The following is a 24,038-nucleotide window of genomic DNA, read 5'->3' on the forward strand; positions in this document are numbered from 1 at the left end:
GAGTCATAGTAGAACCAAACACCTGTGAGGCCAAACAGCCATTAGAATGCATAATTATACCTATTGCAAAGTAAGAAGACTCACTTTGTTATCTCTATTGCATCAAGTAACCTTAAAGCTATAGTTGTATGGATTTTAGTGCCACCTCCCCCAAGAAGTGTTCTACAGTTGATATTGCAAATTTACAGAGCGCTTTGAGGTTAAAATCATGCCAAACTAAATGCTGTCATTTTTTTCCAGTTCTGTACAAGGTATCTAGTACACCATCTTGTCCACTTTCTAGAATCATTTTCAATTTTTGATATTTGAAGACTGGGGTAGGTACTAGTGGTATTTTATCTTACCATTTTCCTCCTGACACTTGCCCATAATAACTCATTTGAGCTAACTTTGGAATATTCATGCATGATGTCAGGCAGCAATGAAAACATAATTGGATGAAAGGACGGTCCTAGTTGCCCTTAGGAGGTGGCATGGCATATCTTGAAAATAAAGAAAGAAACAAATACAAAATCTCCATAGACTGCGAAGAGTGAATTCTCACTCCTTTGGCAAGGTGATCAAATGGTGATGATGACCTAGCTACAAGCATTTTTGGACAAACTTATTTTCTAGACCCATAAAATATAAGTTAATGTTCTGATGATGCAACAAAATTGGTCTTTGTCTTCCTCATAAATTATATTTATTGGAAGTATCACTCAGCTATTCTTTCTGGATCTCTGAATGTCATTGATATTCTTAACAACAGTATTCTCCTGCATAGGTTCAATAAGTTGGAAACTGACATCCTGCGATGATACCATCAAACAACATCTGCCTATCCCAGGTCCTTGGGAAGGTCTCAGTAGGTGGATAAAAATCCCAAATCCAGTCTAAACATCTGGCTGACGGTGCGACCAACCATAACAATAATAATTTCATGCCATGAAATGGCATGAAAACATTTTAGAACTTCTATGTTCAAGGGTAAATATTTCATAGTAGGCATGCAGACCTTATCCCCCTGAGTTTCCTTTTTGAGGCAGCAAACTTATATTTTTGAAAACTTGCACTGGATCTGCCATTTCTTTCACAGAGAGAAAGGCCCGGCACTGGGATGTCACATCTGTCACCAAAGATACTCCTGAGATGATGATGGACACTTCTGCTTCCATGTCTATTCTGTCAAAGCCCAGCATATCAAGGGAAACTAGACATATGCAGGATATAACTCTCCTAATATTTTAAAGCAGCTACATTTGATATTATTTTTCTCATAGCAATGTAGCCTTGTATAAGAGTTTATTTTATTACTTCTTTTTTATAACTTCTTGATTTGGGGGGGGAGAGGAAGTAATTTATAATTTTTCCTTTGCTATTCTAGCCTTTGTAGCATGTTGCCACCTTACAGCTTAAATTGATGGGTGATTTATTTATTTATTTTTAAATCAAGATGGGTAACAAAAGGGGAAAAGACAATACACAGAAATAAACTATATTTTAAATACTAGGAAAAGGATATTATTATTTTAGTATTTAAAAGAAACAGAGCAAGAAAAAGGTGAAAGCATAAGAACAGCAAATAAAACTTTTCAACCAAAGTTCACTAAAATTGCTAAACAATAACATTCCAAAAAAGGAACAGCTTCCATCTTTTATGAGAAGACTCCGTAATTCATAATCTCTTCTACATAAATACCTAATTTGCAATTGTAGAATGAAGAGCCCCATGGCACCTTAAACAGCAAGATGTTTTTATGGCATAAAGCTTCATAGATTATAGTCTACTTCTTGACTTGCCTGATCTTAAATCTCATTAAAAGGTGGGCAAAATTAGCCACAAAAGATAAGAAAAGCATTCACAGTTACAATTATCCTGGCCCAAGCCATTTGTTATATTATCCTGGTTCAAGCAATAGGTTATCATTCTGTGTATCTTAGAAAAGCCTCCTCCCCCCCCCCCCAATACAATTTAATTCTTAGATTTCCATTTTGGGATAAAATTTTGAGTCCTCCCTCTGTCCCTCCCTTTATCTCTACAACCCATTTTCAGAAGGTGCCTTCAAGAGCTGTAGAAATATTCCACTGACCTGACCAGAATCTATTTCCTTTAAAAAGCCTGCAACACAGGGAATTCAATCCTTTGCTTGCAGAAATAGTCCTTAACAAACATCAAGCAGAGCCATTATCTGTACACATGGCAGTGGGTATGGTGAACATCTGCAGTCTCTCTGAAGAATTTAACTTGTTATCTCTCCAGCAAATAACAGCAACAAAAAATGACAACTGGGGTGTAACTGTGCTAATGAGCAGATATTATCTCATGAAGGTTGTCACACGTTGCAGCCATATGAATCTCAACAAAGCCAGAAAAAATGGAACACCTTTGTTTGAACTGCTTAAGCTTTCCAGATACCTTCTTTCTTGTGGGAGAGAAATAAAATAAACTAAAATAAGACTTCAAAGCCTGAAGCAGCAATGTTTTCTGATTAAGCAATTAAAATGCCATTTAGTTTCATTTTATTTCTTTCTGAAAGGTCTTATACATTTTAATGGCTTGCCCCTTTAAACTACAATCTGATGGCAGGCTTTGTTTCTCCAATAAAATCCTACATACTCCCCTGCCTGAGCTATGCTAATTCCTTGTCAGTGAGTTTAATTAGCCTTTTGGCCTTCCACTGATTAAGATGCACTCTGTCTCACCCCCAAACCATGCCCGGCTTTTAGCTGATGGTCAGCAATATTGTCAGATTTTCAGCTAAAAAAAAAAAAAAGTCATATAGGACAATGTATTTCTGCTTTAGCTTCAGTGACACATTGATGTATTTTCCCCAAAACTTTTACAGAAAGGTGGGAGCAATCTGGAAACTTGGTTAAAAAATGGGATATGTGTACTCTTTGAAAAATAAATAAATAAAACAGTGCAACAACTGAGAAACAATAGTCATATTCAGACCATAAATAGCTTCTTTAGTCAGATGATTGAAGTGACACAGAAGCACTTGCAGTCAAATAAATAAATAAGTGGCTGTAGGAATTGAGCTTCAAAAAACTGGGGCCCCAGTCACTGATCTTCAGAGGTCTGCATTATACGTAGGCAGAGCTTCAGATTCAAAGGCCAAATGGTACTTCTGTGTGCATAAGGCCAAGACAAAAAAATGTGTCTTCAATTCCTTATTCCAAACAGAGTTTTTCTGGAACTATCTGACAGCTGGAGAGGGCAGCCATACAATCCCCCAAAACGATTTAGCTGTTTTAAGAAATCGCCGATGTGCATTCAGAAGCAGGTTTTTGCTGTTGAATCTGAGTGCTATACAGCTGAACTAATACATATCCACGACTGCATTAGTTCAATCTGCTGAGAGGTCTTTGCACAGGACCATTAGCAAGGGCCAAACAGTGATGCAATAGCCATCTGTGTGCACATGCTTGGCAACCCCCTTTACACATTTGAAAGAATATGTATGGAAGGAGCTTGGAACTTTACTGCCTCACACGTGCCCATAAAAATCTTTACAAATCTTTTTAAAAATCTTTAAAAAACATTTAAGACACATGGGAAACCACACTGAACCATAATATTGGTCTATCTTGCTCTGTGTTGTCAAAATCTGAGGTTCTCAGCATTGCCCATAACACCAATGTTCCTGCAGACAAAATTTTGCTGGGCTTCCTGCTCTGCCAGAAATAGATGGATAGCTTGATAGTAATAGAACTATCCAGAAAGAAATGTAGGTACTGCTATTATACTGAGTCAAACCACTAGGTTCTGACAGTCTATGGGCAACCTATACCAGATGACCCTATCTATTTGTATTTAACAGAGGTCCATTGCTAAGGAGTTTGCTTGTGCCTCGCCTTTAAAGTAAGACTAAATGAATGACTTTTTTCTATTCCTATGCTTTGCCCCACAGGTATAAGCCTAAAACTACAATTGTCAGATGGTTGCCACTAGTCCAGTCTAAAAGAAACTCATTGACTCAAGCATGAAACAATTTCCCCTTTTTGTTTCTGTTGCTCTAAACTGTTAGATAAATAGCAAAGGCAATTTAACATGAATACAGTGCAAGCGAAAAAGTACCATCTTGGTTTTCTCACAATCAAACTATAATAGCATTAGCTGTAGTTATACACATGACAAAAGACTAATAGTAGATTTATGCTTATTGATTACTTCAGTGCAAATCTCTATTTTATTACATGTTAGAGAAGCTGATTGGGCACAACTGCTTTAATGCTTCCCTTAAATGAAAAGTCAATATTTTGACTTCTTTGTCAAAGCTATAATTTACATTTACTACCCTTCCATTTGAAATGGGGTCCATGAATTTCATATCTGCAGTAAGGTAGTTCCATAATCTACCTGTGATGTTCCTTCCACAGACCTGTAAGGGAAATTATTGCAGAAGTTTGATATATTATCTTTTTCATTCCTTGTCAGCAAACACGATTTTCATGATAGAATAACTTCAGCAATTCATAAATAAGGGCCTTTGACTGATCTATTATTGTTTGGCATGCTTGCATTTTTTTTTTTAAGGAAAATGGCTGTTATGCTTGAAAAGACTGACGGGATGTGGCTCCTTTCAATATAAATGCCCTGTTCCTTTCAGTTTCTAAAAAAATATCAGATCAGAGTTTATATTGTGTCTAGGAGTGACAGAACTTTTGGTCCTCCAAATGATGTTAGGAACAAATGTCCATCAGTTACAGCCTATTTCAGTACTGATCAAGAATGATGAGAATTGAGGTCGCATCTGGACAACTACATATTGTGCATTTCTGGTATAAATTTTTGGAAGATGCAATCGCTCAGTTCAGGCCTTGATGAGAAGGAGGAACCCCAATATTCTGAGAAAGTTGAGATGAGAACAGTTAAATATTATTGGCATGTCTGTTATTGTAATTAATAAGCTTTTCCTAACTGATTTTAATTTGCATGTTTACAATTGTTTACATGCAAGTCTAATCTCTAGAAATAAAAGCATAAAGAGCTGTAAAATGGTCATTATGAGTCCATAGGCACTTACTGGAGAGGGTGGACTTGTTGTTGTTGTTGTTTAGTCGTTAAGTCGTGTCCGACTCTTCGTGACCCCATGAACCATATTGCGCCAGGCCTTCCTGTCCTTCACTGCCTCCCTGAGTTTGCTCAATTTCATGCTCATTGCTTCAGTGATGCTATCTAACCATCTCATCCTCTGCCGTCCTCTTCTCCTTTTGCCTTCAATCTTTCCCAGCATCAGGGTCTTCTCCAAAGAGATCTCTCTTCGCATTAGGTGACCAAAGTATCTGAGCTTGAGCTTCATTATCGATCCTTCCAATGAGCAATCCGGGTTGATTTCCTTTAAGACTGACTGGTTTGACCTCCTAGCAGTCCAGGGGACTCTCAAGAGTCTTCTCCAGCACCACAGTTCAAAGGCATCAATTCTTCGGCACTCAGCTTTCTTTATGGTCCAGCTCTCACAGCCATACATTACTATGGAAAAACCATAGCTTTGACTATGCGGATCTTTGTCGGCAAGGTGACGCCTCTGCTTTTTAATATGCTATCTAGGCTTGCCATAGCTTTCCTCCCAAGGAGCAAGCGTCTTTTAATTTCATGGCTGCAGTCTCCGTCTGCGGTGATCTTGGAGCCCAAATAAATGAAGTCTGTTACTGCTTCCATTTCTACCCCTTCTATTTGCCAGGAATTGATGGGTCCAGATGCCATGATCTTAGTTTTTTTAATGTTGAGTTTCAAGCCAGCTTTCGCACTCTCCTCTTTCACCCTCATCAAGAGGCTCTTTAGTTCTTCTTCACTTTCTGCCATTGTGTGATGCTATTGTACAAATGTCCTGACATGCATAGTTGTATCACAACTCAGGATGCAAGCATGTAATGATGGCATTTGTGATGATGTCACTGTACACATGTCATCATTTGGGATGCAGGCCTAATTAGGATGTTCATGTTGCCTAACAACCTGACTATCATTCTCTCTCTCTCTCTCTCTCTCTCCATACACACACACATACACACTGTTCTGTCTTCCTGGTTGTACTCTGCTGAGGATTCTCTTTTAACTTTTATTCTGCAGTACCTATTTCACTTATTCACCATGCAAGTTTTGGTAAATGTTTAGGTTGTTGGATTCAGACTGCTATTCAACTATTTTGCTAATATGCAGCACTTCTTAGGAAATGAAAGGATAAAATACATCCAGATACTGCTCTAAGACAAAGTGAGTTTCATATTTAGCTGTGCCTCTTGATTTCTGAATTGCAGCTGGATGAAGATTGAACTAATGCATCCTTTTGGCTTTATCCAAGCCATTGGTTCTATGGTTATGCCCAAATGTCATTTCTCATAGTCTAATGAAAAACAAAAGTGTGTGTTTATGTGGGAGAGAGAGAGAGAGAGAGAGAGAGAGAGAGAGAGAAGCTGGTGTTTATCATCATATTTTGTTCCTAATCAAGAATTGAAATATTTAAGAGTTATCATCTGAAGTCAAAATGTTTAAGGCTGTGAAATGAGTGCAGCAAGATACATGCCCTGTAAATATTTAATGATGCATCTTCTTGAAGTCTGATGCTATGATTCAGGACATGATTCAATTAAATCAAACTTCCCCTGACTAAGAGGGAAATTGAGAGTAAAAGTTATTTCACCTGCACACAAATTTGGTTCTGCATCAAATACAAAGCAGATCTTAAACATTAAAACTTCCATTTTCAGTTAATCAGTGTGACCTTGCAAGAACCAAAAGGGTACTGTTGTCTCCCTACTGATCAAGATGGAGGGAGGGAGAGAGGGAAGGAAGGAAGGAAGGAAGGAAGGAAGGAAGGAAGGAAGGAAGGAAGGAAGGAAGGAAGGAAGGAAGGAAGGAAGGAAGGAAGGAAGGAAGGATCAACCATATACCAGTGAACATTACCTAGTATAACCCAGTTTGGGCTTTAAACATTCAGATGATCACCAGAGATGCTGAAAAATCTAACTCTTTACTCTTAATCTATTGTGCATCTGAAATTTTATAGACCATATATGCTAGCCCTATATTATCAGAGCATATTTATTATTAGCCTTTTAAATAATGCTTTTATCAATATCAATTCTTTGTTTAAGTCTTAAGAGACAGAATGCCAATAAAAATAGCCATCTCTAATCTTTGACCCATCTAATTTTGCATGATTTAAAATGAAAACAATGTATACAGAATTAATGGGTTATCTTGAGGTATAGTCATGCTATGGAAATCCATGGGATTTAGACATACCAAAATTGAGTCCATGGTTTCTGCATGTCTACTCCAAACATGGCTAAGTCTGCATTCAAGGAGATAGATGGTTCAGCAAATTTTAGATTGTACAGACTGCAAAACTGAATATTTTCCCACATAAAAAAAGTTATCTGCATATCATAAGACAGCAACCAACAGAGAGCAGTTCAGTTAATTTAAACTCCAATAAAAATAGATTGTGTTTAAATTGCAATCATATACCTACTAATTCAGAAATACCTCAGTAAATATAAGGAACCTGATTTCTGAATAAGCATGCAAAATTGATAAGGAGAACAGAGTGTATTCTACATATTCTTGTACTACAATTATACAATTATTAGCCACATTGGTGCCATAGTTGTGCTATATTTGGAAGGACACAAATTCTTCATCCATTTTGTACAGGGTTATGCCATTAATACCTATTCATAAGATCTGGATGCTGTTCTTTCAGGATGAGCACCAGGTATAACAGACCAATGCTAGAACAGCTAAAAGTTTCATCTTTCCCTCCATCTTGTTTAAAGTATTATCTCTTCCTGTCAGTTACGTTTATGATATGCCAAAACACTAGTATTTCCACCTTAATTCCTGTCCTTCAGAGGAGACTTTGTTCCACAGTTGTTAAATTGGATTAAATGAAATAGTTTCCTTGGCTCCTTATTTTGGATTAGCTTTTCCTTCTGAGTTTAACGTAGGGGACAAAGTGGATGAATCTCAAATGTGTTGGCAGAATCTTCCTTTTCAGGGATCTACGTAGCTGAGATAAGCAGTCTTGGTTATTGATGCCAAGTCAAATTTATTTTTGACAGCATTTAAGGACTTCTTTATTTGTCCTTTTCTTTTAGAGTGTTAGGTCTGCAGTCCTATAGATATCAACACCGAAGCAAATACATTGATTGCATGTAAGCTGCTCCTGGAACATTTATGGCTGAGGACTAGCAGAAAAATCATTGAGATGAAAAATAAGCAAAGAAATAGATAAAATAATTTGCCTTGACAGGCTGTGGAAAAAATAGCGTGTAGTTTTTTGTTAGATCCAGGGGATCACAAATTGAAGAAAGGCATGCTGGGACATATAGGCAAAGCTGGATGGATCTATATAAATTAAGTCTCTTACTTGCATTACTAAAGAACTGCAGTTATTAGGCAGTTTATACATAAATAAACATTAGGGAAATCTTCCAGTCTGGATGGAAGGATAATAGATGGATGGATGGAATTATGTAGAAAAAAATAAAAGATATATACCCTCACATCTCCACTGAGTTTCGGGACTCTGGATATGGTTATTGTCCCAGGCGAAGAGTTCCATTATGGGTTATTGTAAATGGGTTATTGTACCATGGAAGAGTTATGGTATCACTATGTTTCCTCAAAGGAGAAGATGCACTCTCACTTACAATGGGGAAGTAGTGGTAATACCCCTCCCCCAAGTATAATCTTTTACACAAAGAGCTCCAGTTTTCTCATTTTAGTCAGGTTTATTGGGTTCAAGTGGCACTTTTTGGCCTTCATCCTACATCCAATATCCTTGAGATATTCAAACTCAATTCCAAGGTTTCCATGCTACTAAGTCCTAGGTATTTGAGAATCCATTTTTTGATAACACTGACATAGTCCTTGTTGACCCAGGCAAGAACTGATCCATAATAGATTTTTTTCCCTTGTTCTCATCATTGTTTTAGGGGATAGACACTTTCAGTCTGGCTTTGCCTTAGAAGCTTATTTGATATGGATGACCCTACAGCATAACCCTCCATTTCCTTAGAGCAGATAATCCCCCCTCTCTCTGCCCTTAGAGGGCTGTTGTTGTTATTTCCACAAACTTCCTATTTCTTTTCTTTTCTTTTCTTTTCTTTTCTTTTCTTTTCTTTTCTTTTCTTTTCTTTTCTTTTCTTTTCTTTTCTTTTCTTTCAAGTCTAGAAGTGCATTGCTTTCATTTTTCTAGGCATTATATGTACAAGGCTTTCATCCCAGTTCCCAAATAGCCTATAGGCTCTTCTACCACAAACAGTATGAAAAGGTGAAGGAATGAATAGTCACATGCCATTATATACAACATTGCCAGGACTGACTTTCTGTCATTGGGTCTTAGTTGGGAAGCTGTCTTAGGCTGGCATTCCGTGAGTAGGTCAAGAGGAAAATGCTTTGGGAAGAATGTATTAATAGTGAACATCTAAATTTGTTTAGCAGATTCTAGCCCTTTAGTTATTTTAGCTATGCATCTGGGTTGATAAGAATGGAGGTTTAGAACTGAGCTATATGATTTAGTGACATTTGAAGCATGGCTGGATCTGAGATATTTTCCAGGAAGGCTTGAAATGTAAGTTTCAATTTACTGCATTAACAGAGGCTGGAGAATGGTAAAAGTGAATGTAAAGAACTGGCTCATCCTGCTGGAGGATGGTACTTTCCTCAGTCACATGTGCCTCCTGTTGCTCCTGGCATCAGTTTGGAAGATAATATATGATTGTCAAAGGAATGTTTGTTTGTTTTTTTTAATTTAATGGACTTGTAACAAGTTGCTAGTGAACTGTTGCACCTAAATGACTGACTGACTGACTGACTGACTGACTGACTGACTGACTGACTGACTGACTGACTGACTTCTGGTGATGACTTGCTGTATTCTTTTCAAAGTGCTTATAGATCATTGTCTTTGTGGTTTTATGATCTTCCTAGGTATCAGTGTCAGACTGATTGGTCAGTAGTTACTCAGATCTTCCTTGTTTCTTTTTTTGAACAAAATTGCCCAGTTTCTGGCATTTTACCAGTTCTACAGGGTTTTCAAAGATAAGTCATAAAGCTTAAGCCAGGTTATCAACAAGTTACTTCAGTAGCATAGGATGTAGTCAGACTCATAGTAGTGAGTCTCCAAATACCAGGACTGTTCTGTGCATCCTATTGATGACACCAATACACTCCTTCTGTGTTTGAGAAATCCACAATCTCTTATTTTTCCTCTAAGGCTGAAAGCCTTCTTCCTTATCAAGAACTAGAAGATATTTTTCTGAGTTTTAGCAGTGCAGAATTGCTGTATATATGTTCTATGTTTCTGTCTTCTTCCTGTCAGCAAGTTCTTCTATTATCCTAAGATGCAATCCATCTCATAATATTCCAAAATTTTCCTTCCTTCCTTCCTTCCTTCCTTCCTTCCTTCCTTCCTTCCTTCCTTCCTTCCTTCCTTCCTTCCTTCCTTCCTTCCTTCTTTCTTTTCTTTTCTTTTCTTTTCTTTTCTTTTCTTTTCTTTTCTTTTCTTTCCTTCTTTCCTTCTTGCTATACTTATCAAGTGTATTCATTTTTTATTCTACATTATTATGTTTGTTGTTGATGATAGGTTTAACATAATAAAATTTAATTAATTTTCCAAAAAAAAAAATCTTCTTGTTCTCTCCTATTAACTTATATGGAACATTTGTTATAAACACTGCCATCAGACTCAACTAGAGAACTCCTAGCTTTCCAGTTGCTGACACAACATGATCTATAATGTTCTTATTTATAAAATTGTTTTATTATTATCTACATCAGCTTTGATTCTTATAATTAGAATCTTATTTATTATTATTATCATTCAAGCACCTCAAAGAACTGATTTGTGAAGAAAGGTAAATATATTTCGGATATTTCTTTTTCTTTTTGCTTTGTTTTTGTTTTTTTTAAATGAAAGATGAACTATCCAGCAATGCAAAGCAAAAGTTGAAGTCATTTAGATAATTAACTGTCAAATAAAAAATTGAATTACCCTAGTTTTTATGGAGAATCTGTTTCTAGGCTATTCCTTTTCAGTATGAAAATGAAGGTTCACATGATTGCATGCTGCTACACACCCTTAACAATTCTACTGATAGAAAAGTGAAATGTTAAGGAAAATTAATATGTCAGTCTGAACTCTTCTCCCTGAAAATTACTTTTCATTCTGGAGAAGCATTCTAAAGGGAGCCTATAACATCTATGCACTTAGTTAGTTCTTCTAACTAACTAACCCTAAGATTCCATTTTCTGATTTATATAGAGAATTAGAGCATGCCTTTTTTATAACATTACCAATAACACAACTAATTAAAGAGGATATGCTAACTACCTATCCAAAATAATAACTGTTTTATTAACAAATATGGATTTATGTATAAAACATCATTTCTAAAACAAGAGGTCAGTAGGAAACATTAGGGTTTTTTTTCTAATTACCTAACCAACCCTGTTTTCACTGTTAACTTTGTTAATACCATATTAACAGTAGTATAACCAGCAGTTGTATACCAACAATATGTGATGTAATGTAATATGTAATTGCCAAGTGGGCAATATGTAGTCCTCCATATGATATTGGACTACAGCTGCCATCAGGCCTCCCAGTTCCAGGAAGTTCAGGCTTATGGATGTTGGATGTTGAATTTGATGTCAGACATTATGTGAATGTGTTGAATTAAATACTATTTTCCAAACATGCTGGCTGATGGATCCAGAACCCTACGACATAATAACAATGAGCAGGTCAAACCACCATTTAAAAGCAAATAGTCTGTGACTAAAATTAAGAGGAGAGGTGTCCACCAAAGATAATATATTTTAAAGTTGGAATATACCAACAAGATTAATTCTGAAAATTCTGAAATTAATTCTGGAAAAAACAAAACACCCACATAATTATTGATCATATTATACCCACTATTTTAATTTCCTTTTGCAAGTTCATTTAACATTTTACTTAGATGTGTTCTGACAGTGTTCATAAACCTTAGCACATTTCAAGTGGGTCAGAGTAACCTGTGCTTCCATGTTGGTTCCAGCATGGAGCCTCTTATTAACAACAAACAGTAAAATAATAAGTAGTTAAGTCTAAAGTCATAGTAGGCCAATCATCTGGACTCATGAAAGAAAGAATTCAAGACAACACAATTGCCAAATTCAAAACTAATGTAAGGCTTGTTCTATGAAGGTGAACAAAAGGAAGGGAACAATCATCTGAATGAACATGAATATGATACTTCCCAGGTTGGTATCATTTCCTTCTTTTGCTAAGGGTATTTCAATGGGGTGATAGTTCATTAGATCCAACTGATTGAAAGTCTCCCCCACCCTCCAATTTAGCCCTAGAATACATTGTTTTTGCAGACCATTAAAGGCAATGATCAGGGTTTGGACCATCAAAGAAAGAACAATATTAGATGATATGATTTAGCTTGAGCCAAATAATGTCAGTTTAAAGTAGCTAGTTAATCTATTTTCTGAGTAAACTGCACTTTGGACCAACTTAGTCAGAACTTAAATCTGAGTTGGTGTGACAGCTTACTCAATTTAATTTGTTATTTGGAATATTTTATCCTGAAGTTAATTGCTGCTTCTGAAGTTCCAATCTCTTAGGAATAATCAGTTCAGTCTCCTAAGCTAATACAACTTTTTTTTCCCCAGAGCTTGAAGGAATGTGATGAAATTGATTTTAATAAGCTTTGTAGCCTTGGAATAAAAAGCGTGAATATCTTGTCCTTAGTGGAAGGGTGCTTCAAAGAACATTAAATTAGTCTGTTTTGTCCCTAAAATACATTTTGTGCATTGGACACTTCTGAAAATATTTAATACGGGTTGGTTATCAATACCTTGTTATTGGAAATGCAGTTTAGTCATTGGAATATTAACTCTATAGTCTGGGCTTGTCTTATAATGATAACATTTGGGGCTGAAATCTATATATTGTAAACATCACTTACTCTCATTGTTGTACTAAGGGGGCATATGTTCTTCTTGATGATATCCCAGTATTTGGAATTAATCAGCAATTGTGCAGTTTTCATGCATGATTGCTGGGCAAAAGAATGATTATGGCACTGGCAGGATAAATCTTTTTCTGATTTACAGCAATGGACTGTGGATATAGGTCATTTGTCAAATATTAGTCCAAAGAGATCCAGGAAAAGACTTTTGAACAAGCTAGTCAGATATTTTTTAGGTCGCTTTATTAATAATGCAATATCCAGATCTTTTTTAAAAAATAAATGTTGCTTTACATTTGATATATTTATAGAAGATTGAACCAGCCAGATCTAGCCTAGCATGTTAGCACTAATTAAACCAAATCACTTCATGCTTTGATTAATAGGAATAGGTTCAGTGAACAACTATCAGTATTGTGGGTTACCGGTTCTGTGGGTTTGGGAAGCTGAGCTGAGGAAATAAGTTGTTTCAGCAAAGAAATGGAATCACTCAAGTTTGTTGTTTGTTTGTTTGTTTTAAGTCTAATGCAGAGATTTCAAATTTACAGGCCTGGCTCCAGATGACTCTGGATAGTTCATACTTTTAAAGTAAAGAACAATAAAATAAAGGAAAAAAAAGTCATGCATGTCCAGAGAAAACAAACAAAACCAAAGGGGAAAAAAACTGACAGAAACTCAACAACTGTCTTACTCCCAGGCTTGGAAGAACAACCAGGTTTTCAGGGACTTTCAGAACATTTTCAGGGTGGGAGCCATATGGAAGCTGTCCCAGAAGGCAGGTGCTACAACAGAAAAGTTCTTCCTAGGTCCCAATAGAATACATTGTTTAATCAAAGGCGCATGGAGGGCACACACTCTGCCCAATTTTTACTGGATAGGCAGAAGCTATTGGAGGTACTGGTCCTTCAAATAACCAGCCATTTTCCATGTAATATACACAGGACATTAAATTGCACCTGGAAGCCAAGTGGAGCTTGCACAGAAGCAGTGACACATGAGCATACATGGCATGCCCAGTACTACCAGCAGCTTCACATTCTGGACCAGCTGTAGCTTCCATGTGGTCTTCAAAGACAGATCAGTGTACAGCTCATTACTATAGCCCATTCTTGAGGTGACTAGAGCATGAGTAATGGTCTGAAGGAACCTAAGGGTGGATGCAACCGGTGCACTAGAGAAACCTGTTTCTTCAAGGCAAGAGATTTCAATTCTTTAAGTACAGCTGGCTGTTTCTCTAGTTCCATGATCTATCTGAAGGGTAGGATGAGCTCCAAGACAGTCATCTTCAGACTAAGAAGTTGAGATGGGAGCACGTTCCTATGCTGCAGTGACATAGAAAGACATGAACACAGGTCCTCCTGAAGTGAAGTGTCCCACTCATCAGAACCTGGGTTCACTTTGGATTAGGATTGGCAGCCTCATCCCCAGCTGGGTCAGTATCTGCAAGACAGTAAGCATGGCATCTTGATTCAAGCTCTGTCCTCTTTTTATGCATTATCAAAATTCAAAATTCAAACCTTTATTGGCATTGCAAACATTAAAATACAAGGAATTAGCATATCATAAAGATGACAGCAGGAATTATGCATTATAGACATCTAGAAAGGGAACAGGCTTGGCTTATGATCCACGTCATGCCAACCATCTTGCAAATATTGACATACTTCCCATACATGCTTCTGTGGCACAGCAGCTCCCTATGTAAAGAATGTAATGTTTAAGATTTCTTACCTTGCATAAAAGTTTCATAGGCATAATAGTGATAAACCATAACTGGTGTGAGAAATGTAAGAGTTCTTATCCAAAACTCACATTATTAAAATTTGCAGCCATCCAGTGAAACTGTTTCAGGGCTGATTTGGGAGCTGTAGACAGCCTACAGTTAAAGTACAGAATTCCCATACATTAGTCACTAATGGTCATCAATTTAGATGGTTTTAAATTGACTAAAGAAATCATGGAGGAAAGGGCTTGCAGTGGCCACATCTGTTAAATTATCAAACTAGATTGACAGTGATAAAATTAGAAATGCTTGAAAAGGCATTAAAATATTCATTAAAATCCCCCCCACACACACACACACACATTTCTATTCAGCAATCATGTTGAAGTAACATGATCTATTGTTACTTGTTCTATTCAAGTAACTAGAGGGTTTAAACAGCTTCATACTGTCAGACTTCATATTTACATTACAGTGTTACACTGATAGGTTAAACAAAGCTATTAAATAGTGGCATTAAACTAATCAGCTAGCTAAGAGATAGTTATGTTTCTTTTATAAGGCACTACAGAGACTAGTTTTTTTTTTAATTCATTCAAAGTAATTGTAATCACTTGGGATATGCTTGCCATTAGCACTTCCTTAAAGTGGAAATAGATTTAACAACAATGTGCTTAGTGGAAATTTGTTAGAATTTTTATGTATGACATCTCAAAAGATTACATTAAGTGCTACCAAATGTACAAGAAATTCTGATATAAATTGAACAGTGCATTGGGGTATCATAAACCCGAAAATGTTGATGCAATTTTGGATCATGGTTATTGTTCCCTAGAGAAAAATTATCATTTGGAAAGGAAGATCATCTAGTCCAACCATATGAAAGCTAAAGATGAACGTGCACCTTATATATAATTAATAGATAACTCATTAATTAGATATAACTACACAAAGAAGATAAGATGGTAAAATCATTTCTAGACTCTCCTATGTCAAAATGCAAAGAGGGAGGTTAGCACCTTCCTTTGTCTTGACATCTACATTGTTATAGTAAAGAAATAAGTAGTAATAGTAGTAGTAGTAGTAGCAACAGCAGCAGTCATACAGAAGCACTGTGCTAGTAGAACACTAAGGGGCATTTCCATCCACCAAGACTTCCTCTCTAAGCTCTTCAATCATAAATTGACATAGAACTGTCATTATTAATTCTGGAGTCAAAATACAGAGAACAAGTGGACATCATAATAGCAAATACTCAAAAAAGTCATAATATTGGTCCCAACACTCTAATGCCATAGGTGGGTTGGGAGGAAGGAAGGAAGGAAGGAAGGAAGGAAGGAAGGAAGGAAGGAAGGAAGGAAGGAAGGAAGGAAGGAAGGAAGGAAGGAAGGAAGGAAGGAAGGAAGATAAATTGCTAGCTTCACCCCATGCTGTTTTGTCCCTTTTCTACATGAGCCTGTGATTTAAACAAACAAGCTTCATAGAGTTCATAACATGATATAAAGTAATTGGCCTTTAGATTAGGTTTATCACAGTGGTTTTCTGCTGTCCAGATTCCAAGATCTGCAAAGGCTGGAAAACAGATTTTGGTTGTGAGATAAGTTTATAACACAATAACCAGAAATGGGAGACATAGTGTTTGACACTAAAAATGTGACTAATCCAACTTATAGGAGTGTATAACACAAAGGATTTTTCTTCTTCTTCTGTCATTCTCTGTTCTTTCAGATGCAGGAAAATATTGAAATCCATGACTGTTGCATATAAAGATCTAATAGAAGAGAATATATGTAGCTCAGGGTTGAACTGTGGAGTCCTTGGGGTTCTCTGAGCTTGGTTGTTTTCTTGCAGATGTAAACATCTGCAAGAAAACAACCAAGCTCAAAGAACCCCAAGGACTCCACATATGTTATTGATGATCTCCCTACAGAAGTTTCAGTGCTAAAAAAAGGCATAAGCTGCTATTTTTAGGAAAATAATGAACAAAATCATCTAAAAATTTAGCAGAATAGTGCTCTCTGAACCATATGTCCCACTAAAGTATTTTCTTATAACTGGTAATAAGAAATACCAATTTCTTTGGCCAATTCAAAACAACGTACTACCAGATTGTATAATGTAAATGTATAATGTAAGGAATCGGTTGTTTGGAAAACTTTTTAGACCCTAGACAGAAACCATTCAAATTAGTTCAACAGTGAAGACCTGGCTCTTCACCCAGGTCTTTGTTGAAGGACAGTCAGAGCTCTTGTTTCATCACACTTGCCATCTTTATCTTTTATCTTTTATTAATGTCATTATAATTTATTTGATTGTTGTGAGCTGACTAGAGTCATTGAGAGTCAGATGGCATACAAGTTTAATAAATTATTGTTGATCGTACAGTCAGCCAGATGTTTAGACTGGATTTGGCATTTTTATCTATCTATCAAGCCTTTCCCAAGAATCTGGAATAGGCAGATGTTGCTGTTTGATGGTGTTAAAGGTATTGTTGCAGGATATAAGCTGTTCCAAGTAAAGCTACCTTTTGCAATTGTTGTTGTTGTTATTTAAAAGGGCTTAACATTCTGGGTTTTTTAATGAATTAATGGAAATTTTATTTTAATGAAATGCTGGGACCAACATTAGTGCTAAAACTGACTGACTGTGTGTCTGTATGTATTATTTGGAATTCCTTGACTGAAACTACAGTAGTTAATGAACATACAGTATTGCCTTTTTGATAAAATTCATAGAGTTACAGAATTGGATAAAATCTTATTGGAGTGGATCATACAACTAAGTTGAATAAGTCATTATATCTATTGTTTTATGTCATTTGAAAGGGTATTTTCACTATTTATAAAGTCAGACTGGACCCACTGCATGAATGAATTAGATCTACTATAGTACAGTTTGACATCAAGATACCAGATTGAGAACAACAAGACATGGATGTTTCATGGACTCTATTTGAAAATAAAATAAAAACAGTATTTGAAAGAAACAATAGGCTTAATATCAGTGTTAAACCAAAAAAAAAAAAAAACCTTATTCAAAAATACTTATTTATACATTTGGAAAAATAAAATGGCTGTTATTCAAAAGCTAAAGCTAAATCTATCTTTATATGGCAATTAAAAAAAAAAATGAACATCTTACCAAGGAACAGCTTTTTATACCAAATGGTCCTGATAAGAAAAAGAAGTTGAATGAATGTCAAGGAAAATAAGTATTTTTAATCCGGTAAAATAAGAGACAGGATGAAACTCAGAATTCTCTAGAATACAAAAGAATGAAATCATTTGGCTGTGCTAAATTTTAAGCTATACTATCAAGCAAGCTATTTGACCTGATCACAGACTGGATTATATCATCATATGGCATGTTTACTCCTATGGAAGAAGCAGGATTTTTAAAAGGCCTACATAAATATTTGTGGATACAAATATGAGTGTTTAGTGCATAACACACTATTCAATTATAAATAGCTTCTATGTATAAGTATGGCTAATTGTAGAAGAAGAATAAATCCAGATTTATTATCTCTTATTTCAATATTTCATATTTATTTTCATGAAGGTGAATATGGTAAAACATTATCAGTGCAGAGATAATAATTCATGCAGGCTGGAAAGTATAATGCTTCATAAAACAAAAATGAAATCTTTTAAGACTCTCCTTAGAATGGTCAGAAAGGGCTTACTGGTTTCAGTATCTTCAAATAAGCAGCTTCATTCAAAAGGCATGTGTATATACATACATACATACATACACATATGTGTATATACATACATACATACACACACATATACATATACATATACATACATACATACACACACATACACACACATCATACATGTGTGTGTGTATGTATGTGTATGTGTGTATACACACACATATATACACTTACACATACACACATACATACACACATATATGATTAAATGGATGCAGATTTAAACAAGATGACTGGTTTGAAACAATAGGAATATCAGTGGAAGGCAAATATAAAATTCACTATGAATATTACACTTTGTCTCATATCAGAGAAAGCTGAAATATGATTTCCCACCTTACCCCAGGGATGGTGGTGGTTGTGGTGGTAGATTACTTCAGTGCTGATTGCCAAAATGGACAATAGTTATTCAAAAATTGGCTGGAAATGTAATAATCAGGTTAGATCATTCTTTCATATCTGGTGGAACATCACAAAGCTCAGCAGTTTTGGAAGCTGATTCTTCATAGGATGAAACAGATTTTTGATACTAACTTTCCATTCTTGTAAGGTATTTTTCTCCTTGCTATCTCTGAGCATTATATTTCTCCTAAGGAGGCTAAGTAGGTTCTATATGTGCTAAGATTCTCTGTGCTTCCTGCTGGAAATTACAGAAAATTCCTTCATTACAGGGCCGCCCGATTAACCTTTGGGGTTATATGTTATTATCAAAAAATGATGTCATATCTAAAAAAAATAACCTGATAATAACTTTAAATAAATTTGGAAACTGTTTAAGGAGCATAACTTCATATGTATAAATTGAAGGATTTAGAACATTAGATTCTGTCTTACTGCTCAGATTAATTAGAAATTATTGCTAATTAATTTGACTGGTAATTCTCATTATATTGGATGTTTATGTCAATTTCTGGTTAGATATAGATATAGATATAGATATAGATATAGATATAGATATAGATATAGATATAGATATAGGTATAGATATAGATATAGATATAGATATAGATATAGATATAGATATAGATATAGATATAGATATAGATATAGATATAGATATAGATTTTTTTTTTATCTTCTCTTTATTATTTTTATAACTTAAATAACTCAAGGTGGCAAAACAAGCTAATATTCCTTTCTCCTCTTATTTTCTCCACAACAACAATCCTGTGAGGTGAGTTTGGCTGAAAGAGAGTGATTGGCCCTAAGCCACCCAGCTGGTTTTTCATATATACATATACATATATATATACACATACACATATATACATGTGTGTGTGTGTGTGTGTGTGTGTGTGTGTGTGTGCATCCTTCAATTCAAAGTTACTTGTAAGAATAAGGGTGGATGGTGGAGCTTTTTTTTTTTTTCCTTTGAATATCTTGTAACTTACTATGTAATTTTTATGTTTTGTAAATCAAAGTGTTCCTTTTAAATCTTTATCTTCTTTTCTTTTTCCCTTTTTGTCTTACAATAAAAGTTTTAAGAATTATTTGATAGGGAAATTACCTCATGTGAAAGCTCACTTAATTAGGAAGTCAGTGTCAAGCTCATTAACATTCAGTGTCAATTAATTATTCAATATTTTATAAAGTATATAAAATCCCAGCTTTGGGATCATTAATTTTGGAGGTCTGCTCTATTAAAAGAGGGAAGCAGAACAAGGTATGTATCCGAAACTGTGAGAGAATGGTTTTAATGACTGAAGTAAAGCAGAGAGTTTTGGGAGGAAGAGGGTTGATCTGGGAATCATTTGCATAATAGCTGTTAAAATGCCTTTGCAATGACAAGAAATTTTGGTGGCAGTCACCGGGTTGAGTAGGGAGAATGAGTGTTAGGTAGTAATTTGGAATCTTAGTCTCAGTAAGTCTCAGATTAGATCTGCTAGAGCCAACTAGAAGTAAATGCTGTGTTTATATCAAGAAAACATTTTTGTAACTTTAAATAACAACAGGATCCTTGCCACAAGGAGACATATCCTCTATTACATCAGCATCCTACTGTTGATTCTAATGGAGGCTGAATACAGCCATCCAAACGTTTTGTACAGGACGGAGCATAGATCTCTGTTACCAACAGGGGAGCATGTGGTGTTAGAAACATACTTGAAGGTGCTTTCTTCCCTATGCACAATGTTTATTGGTTGAAAATAACCTGTTTTGTGGCAGCTTTAGTTGCCTCAAGAAAATCTTACATAAGGCAAATAGTAGCTAAACTTTTTTTAGGATGGGTGGGTGGGTGGGTAGGGTTGGTGACTTATCCAAATTTGTCTAAAAAAAAAAGATAAAATGGTCTTGAGTCAGGCTAGATTCTGGTGATGGCATGGATATGAACATGGACTTTTCTTGACAATAGTACCAGAAGTGATACACCCTTACTTTCTTCCAGAATGTCTTTTTTATTTCTTTTATTTCTCGGTCTACCCCACAGCCCTGGGAAGAATCAATCTTCTTCCCTTCTTTAAGAAAGCAGAGCCCTAACATAAAGGACATTCTCAGATGTGGCATAAGAAACCAGTGGAATGGTCCACAATCATTTGCCTGTATTTCCATCATATCTAGTCCTGGCAAACAGGGTAGCTCCACTTTCGTGCAAAGGGGAAGCTACCTTAGAGCTCTGATTTGTTCAGACTTTTGTGTGTGTGTGTGTGCCTTCAGTCATTATTGACTCCTGGTGACTGTCTGGACTGCTACCTGCAGTTTCTTGGCAAGATTTCGGAAGTGGTTTGCCATTGCCTCCTTCCTAGGGCTGAGAGAGAGTGACTGGTCCAAGGTCACCCAGCTGGCTTTGTGCCTAAAGGGGGACTAGAACTCACAGTCTCCCAGTTTCTGGCCTGATGCCTTAACCACTACACCAAACTGGGTCTCTTTTCAGACATAATAGCACACTATTATTTTCTTCAGAATGGCTCATGTCCTCCTATTCTCCTCATTCCCTATCTTAATGTGCTAGAGGAAGAGATGACAAGCATCAAAAAGGTATTTCCTACTGGTCATTTGAATACTAACCATGGCTGAACCTTCTTACTTTCTGAGATTGGTCAAAATTAATAACGTGTAGCAGCTTTTAAATTAAATTAAGTAAACTTGTAAGTAAATCTGGAGAACAAACCAAGATCAGGCATTTGTGAACTGTAGCTGCTTTGACTTTGGTAGCAGAAGATTTTTATTTCCACTGGTGCATTAGAAAATGAGAGAACAGGACACTGCTGTGTATTATGCGCGTACCATCCCTTTTTCATTATGTATCCATTTTTACAGAGAATATGGTTCACCCTCTTTCCCGGGTTAAATATTAATGGAAAATACCATTAAAATCAGTTATTGTACTGATACCACAATAATATGTAAACTATTGTTTCTGAAGACTACTGAGGTCTTTTTATGTGTATGTGAGTCTGTGTAATTTTGTGCAAGCAAGCTACTATACGAACTACACACACACACACACACACACACCGGTAGTCCTCAGGAAAAATGGGCAATTAAAAGAAGCCATATTTAAAGGACTTCTTTGCAAATTTTCACATTTTGCTATCTTGCAAGAATAACATCACATAGACATTAATGGAGATCAGCCCAGCTGCACTCCTTTGAAATGTTCTAGCGAGACCTATAGTGTCCTTTTGAATCCTGACTGTGAAAATATCTGTAAAAAGATCTCCGACACTACTGTCATTTTATGAAAAATAGGGTAATCGATAAATTTGGAAGAAATTAACTGCTTACATTATGTGTATGTGTGTGTGCATACACATACAGAGAGAGAGAGAGAGAGAGAGAGAGAGAGAGATTAAAGATAACGCCTTGTTTAATAGCTACTTAATCTATCAAAATGCAGTAATTTCAGTTGTTTATAGTGACACATATCTCTGTGTTTGCAAAATTAATAACCCCACTGTTCTTACCACTTTATTTTGGAATACGTGTTTAAACTTTAAAATGTGAATTCCGTAAGAGACATTGCAAGACTGACAATGAACTCATTTAATTCATCAAAGACTGAAAGGAAAACAACTTTTAAATGTTCTATTTCTTTTATTCTTGTCCATAAACAAATTGGAAAAAGACTCCCTTGAGCTCATGGTAATTACATGGATCACTCCAAGTAGGTTTCTGGCAGCAATACGGATGTGATTTTCCATCATTTTCTTCTGGATTTTTCCCCCACTTCCCAGACTAGCCTGGGATTAGTGATCAATCTAAATACTGGTCAAGGGCAACTCTGCTTGGTATTTTTAGTATTAGTCAAAATCTGCCATTTGCTATGATCCACACAGATAGTTGCAAATGAAAATACTTTATAACCTTTGATTTCCAACCTGAAAATCTAAGTCTCATCTCTCTCTACTTCTCCTTCCTCAATCAGCCAATTATTTGGCCAAAACCCAATTGTTGGCATAATTCCTCACTATCATATCACCAAAAGGAGCTTGAGACAATCCACAATGGTCTTCAGATTTATCACCCTGGAAATACTGACTACAAAGAAAATTATGCTGTCCTGACTGAGCTACAGCTGACCTCAGCAACAAATTTTTTCATTGGCTTTTACCAAGTGACTCAAGCCCTTCTCAAGATAAGAGCCCTGGTATTGCTGCTAAAAATGCTGCTATCTATATAAGTATCAACACTGTTAACATTCTTGAGGTTTCCCCAACCACTGCTTCTCCCCTGATCCTTTTGTTCCTCTTGCCACATTTATCTTTTCTTTTTTCCCAGGTCACCAAGAAGTTGATTGTCAAGGCCATCTTCTCCTCTCCCTCACTATCTGCCCTTCTGATCATTTTCCGTCTTAATTTTGCTCTTCCCTACCTTTTTTCCTACCATATATGACTCACCTCACAGACTGTTCTTGAACATCAGTTGTCCGGGAAAGTTAAACAAGGCTTTGTCCATCCACTGTTGGAGAAATTTTCCTGGATCCCTTAGGGCAGTGTTGTCCAAACTTGGCCACTTTAAGATGAGTGGACTTCAACTCCCAGAATTCCCCAGCCAGCCTGGCTGGGGAATTCTGGGAGTTGAAGTCCACTCATCTTAAAGTGGCCAAGTTTGGACAACACTGCCTTAGGGTATGCTAATTAAGTTACCCCTCTGCTCTGCGAGCTGCATTGGCTGCCAGTTTGCTTCTGGGTTCAGTTCAAGGTGCTGGTAATGACCTTGTAAAGCCCTACATGGCATGGGATGGGTTACTCGAGGAATTTATTCTCCCCACTTAAATTTACCCATCCTATCAGGTCTGGCAGGAAGGGTATGTTGTAGGTCCTGTCAGCCAGGGAGTGTCATTTGGCGAGACCCAGGAAGAGAGCCTTTTCTACCCTGTGGAACATCATACCCCTGAAGCTCAGATTGGGCCTGACCCTGCTGGTTTTTCACAAAGCCCTGAAGACATGGTTTTGCCAATGGGCATGAGGACCTGGGAGTGTGGTGGAGCCAGTCAGTAGCTGCATTAATTGTTTTGAGAATGGGATTACCTTGACTGTGAGTTCTATGTATTTTATGATTTTTTAAATATACTTTTATATTTTTGTTGTGTTTATATTTGTTTTCATTGTTTGTAAGCTGACCAGAATCATATATATATGAGATGGGCAACTTTATAAATTTGAATAATAAAAAATAAATAATCCAGTAGCATTA

At 36.3% G+C, this 24,038-nt stretch overlaps 1 long non-coding RNA gene across 1 annotated transcript in view; it reads right to left on the reverse strand.

Moving 5' to 3' along the window:
- Nucleotides 1–13,907: 13,907 nt before the first annotated feature.
- Nucleotides 13,908–24,038, reverse strand: part of LOC148216423 (uncharacterized) — a 128,583-nt gene continuing 118,452 nt past the window's right edge. Inside the window, exon 4 of the long non-coding RNA XR_015795423.1 lies at nt 13,908–14,397. This is a non-coding gene — a long non-coding RNA (uncharacterized LOC148216423). The remainder of the gene's footprint in view (nt 14,398–24,038) is intronic.

This window comes from Python bivittatus, unplaced genomic scaffold, assembly GCF_059951505.1.
Source record: "Python bivittatus isolate LINGU-HERP-01145 unplaced genomic scaffold, Pbiv_v1 ctg000060_np1212, whole genome shotgun sequence".
In the NCBI taxonomy this organism is placed as follows: domain Eukaryota; kingdom Metazoa; phylum Chordata; class Lepidosauria; order Squamata; family Pythonidae; genus Python; species Python bivittatus.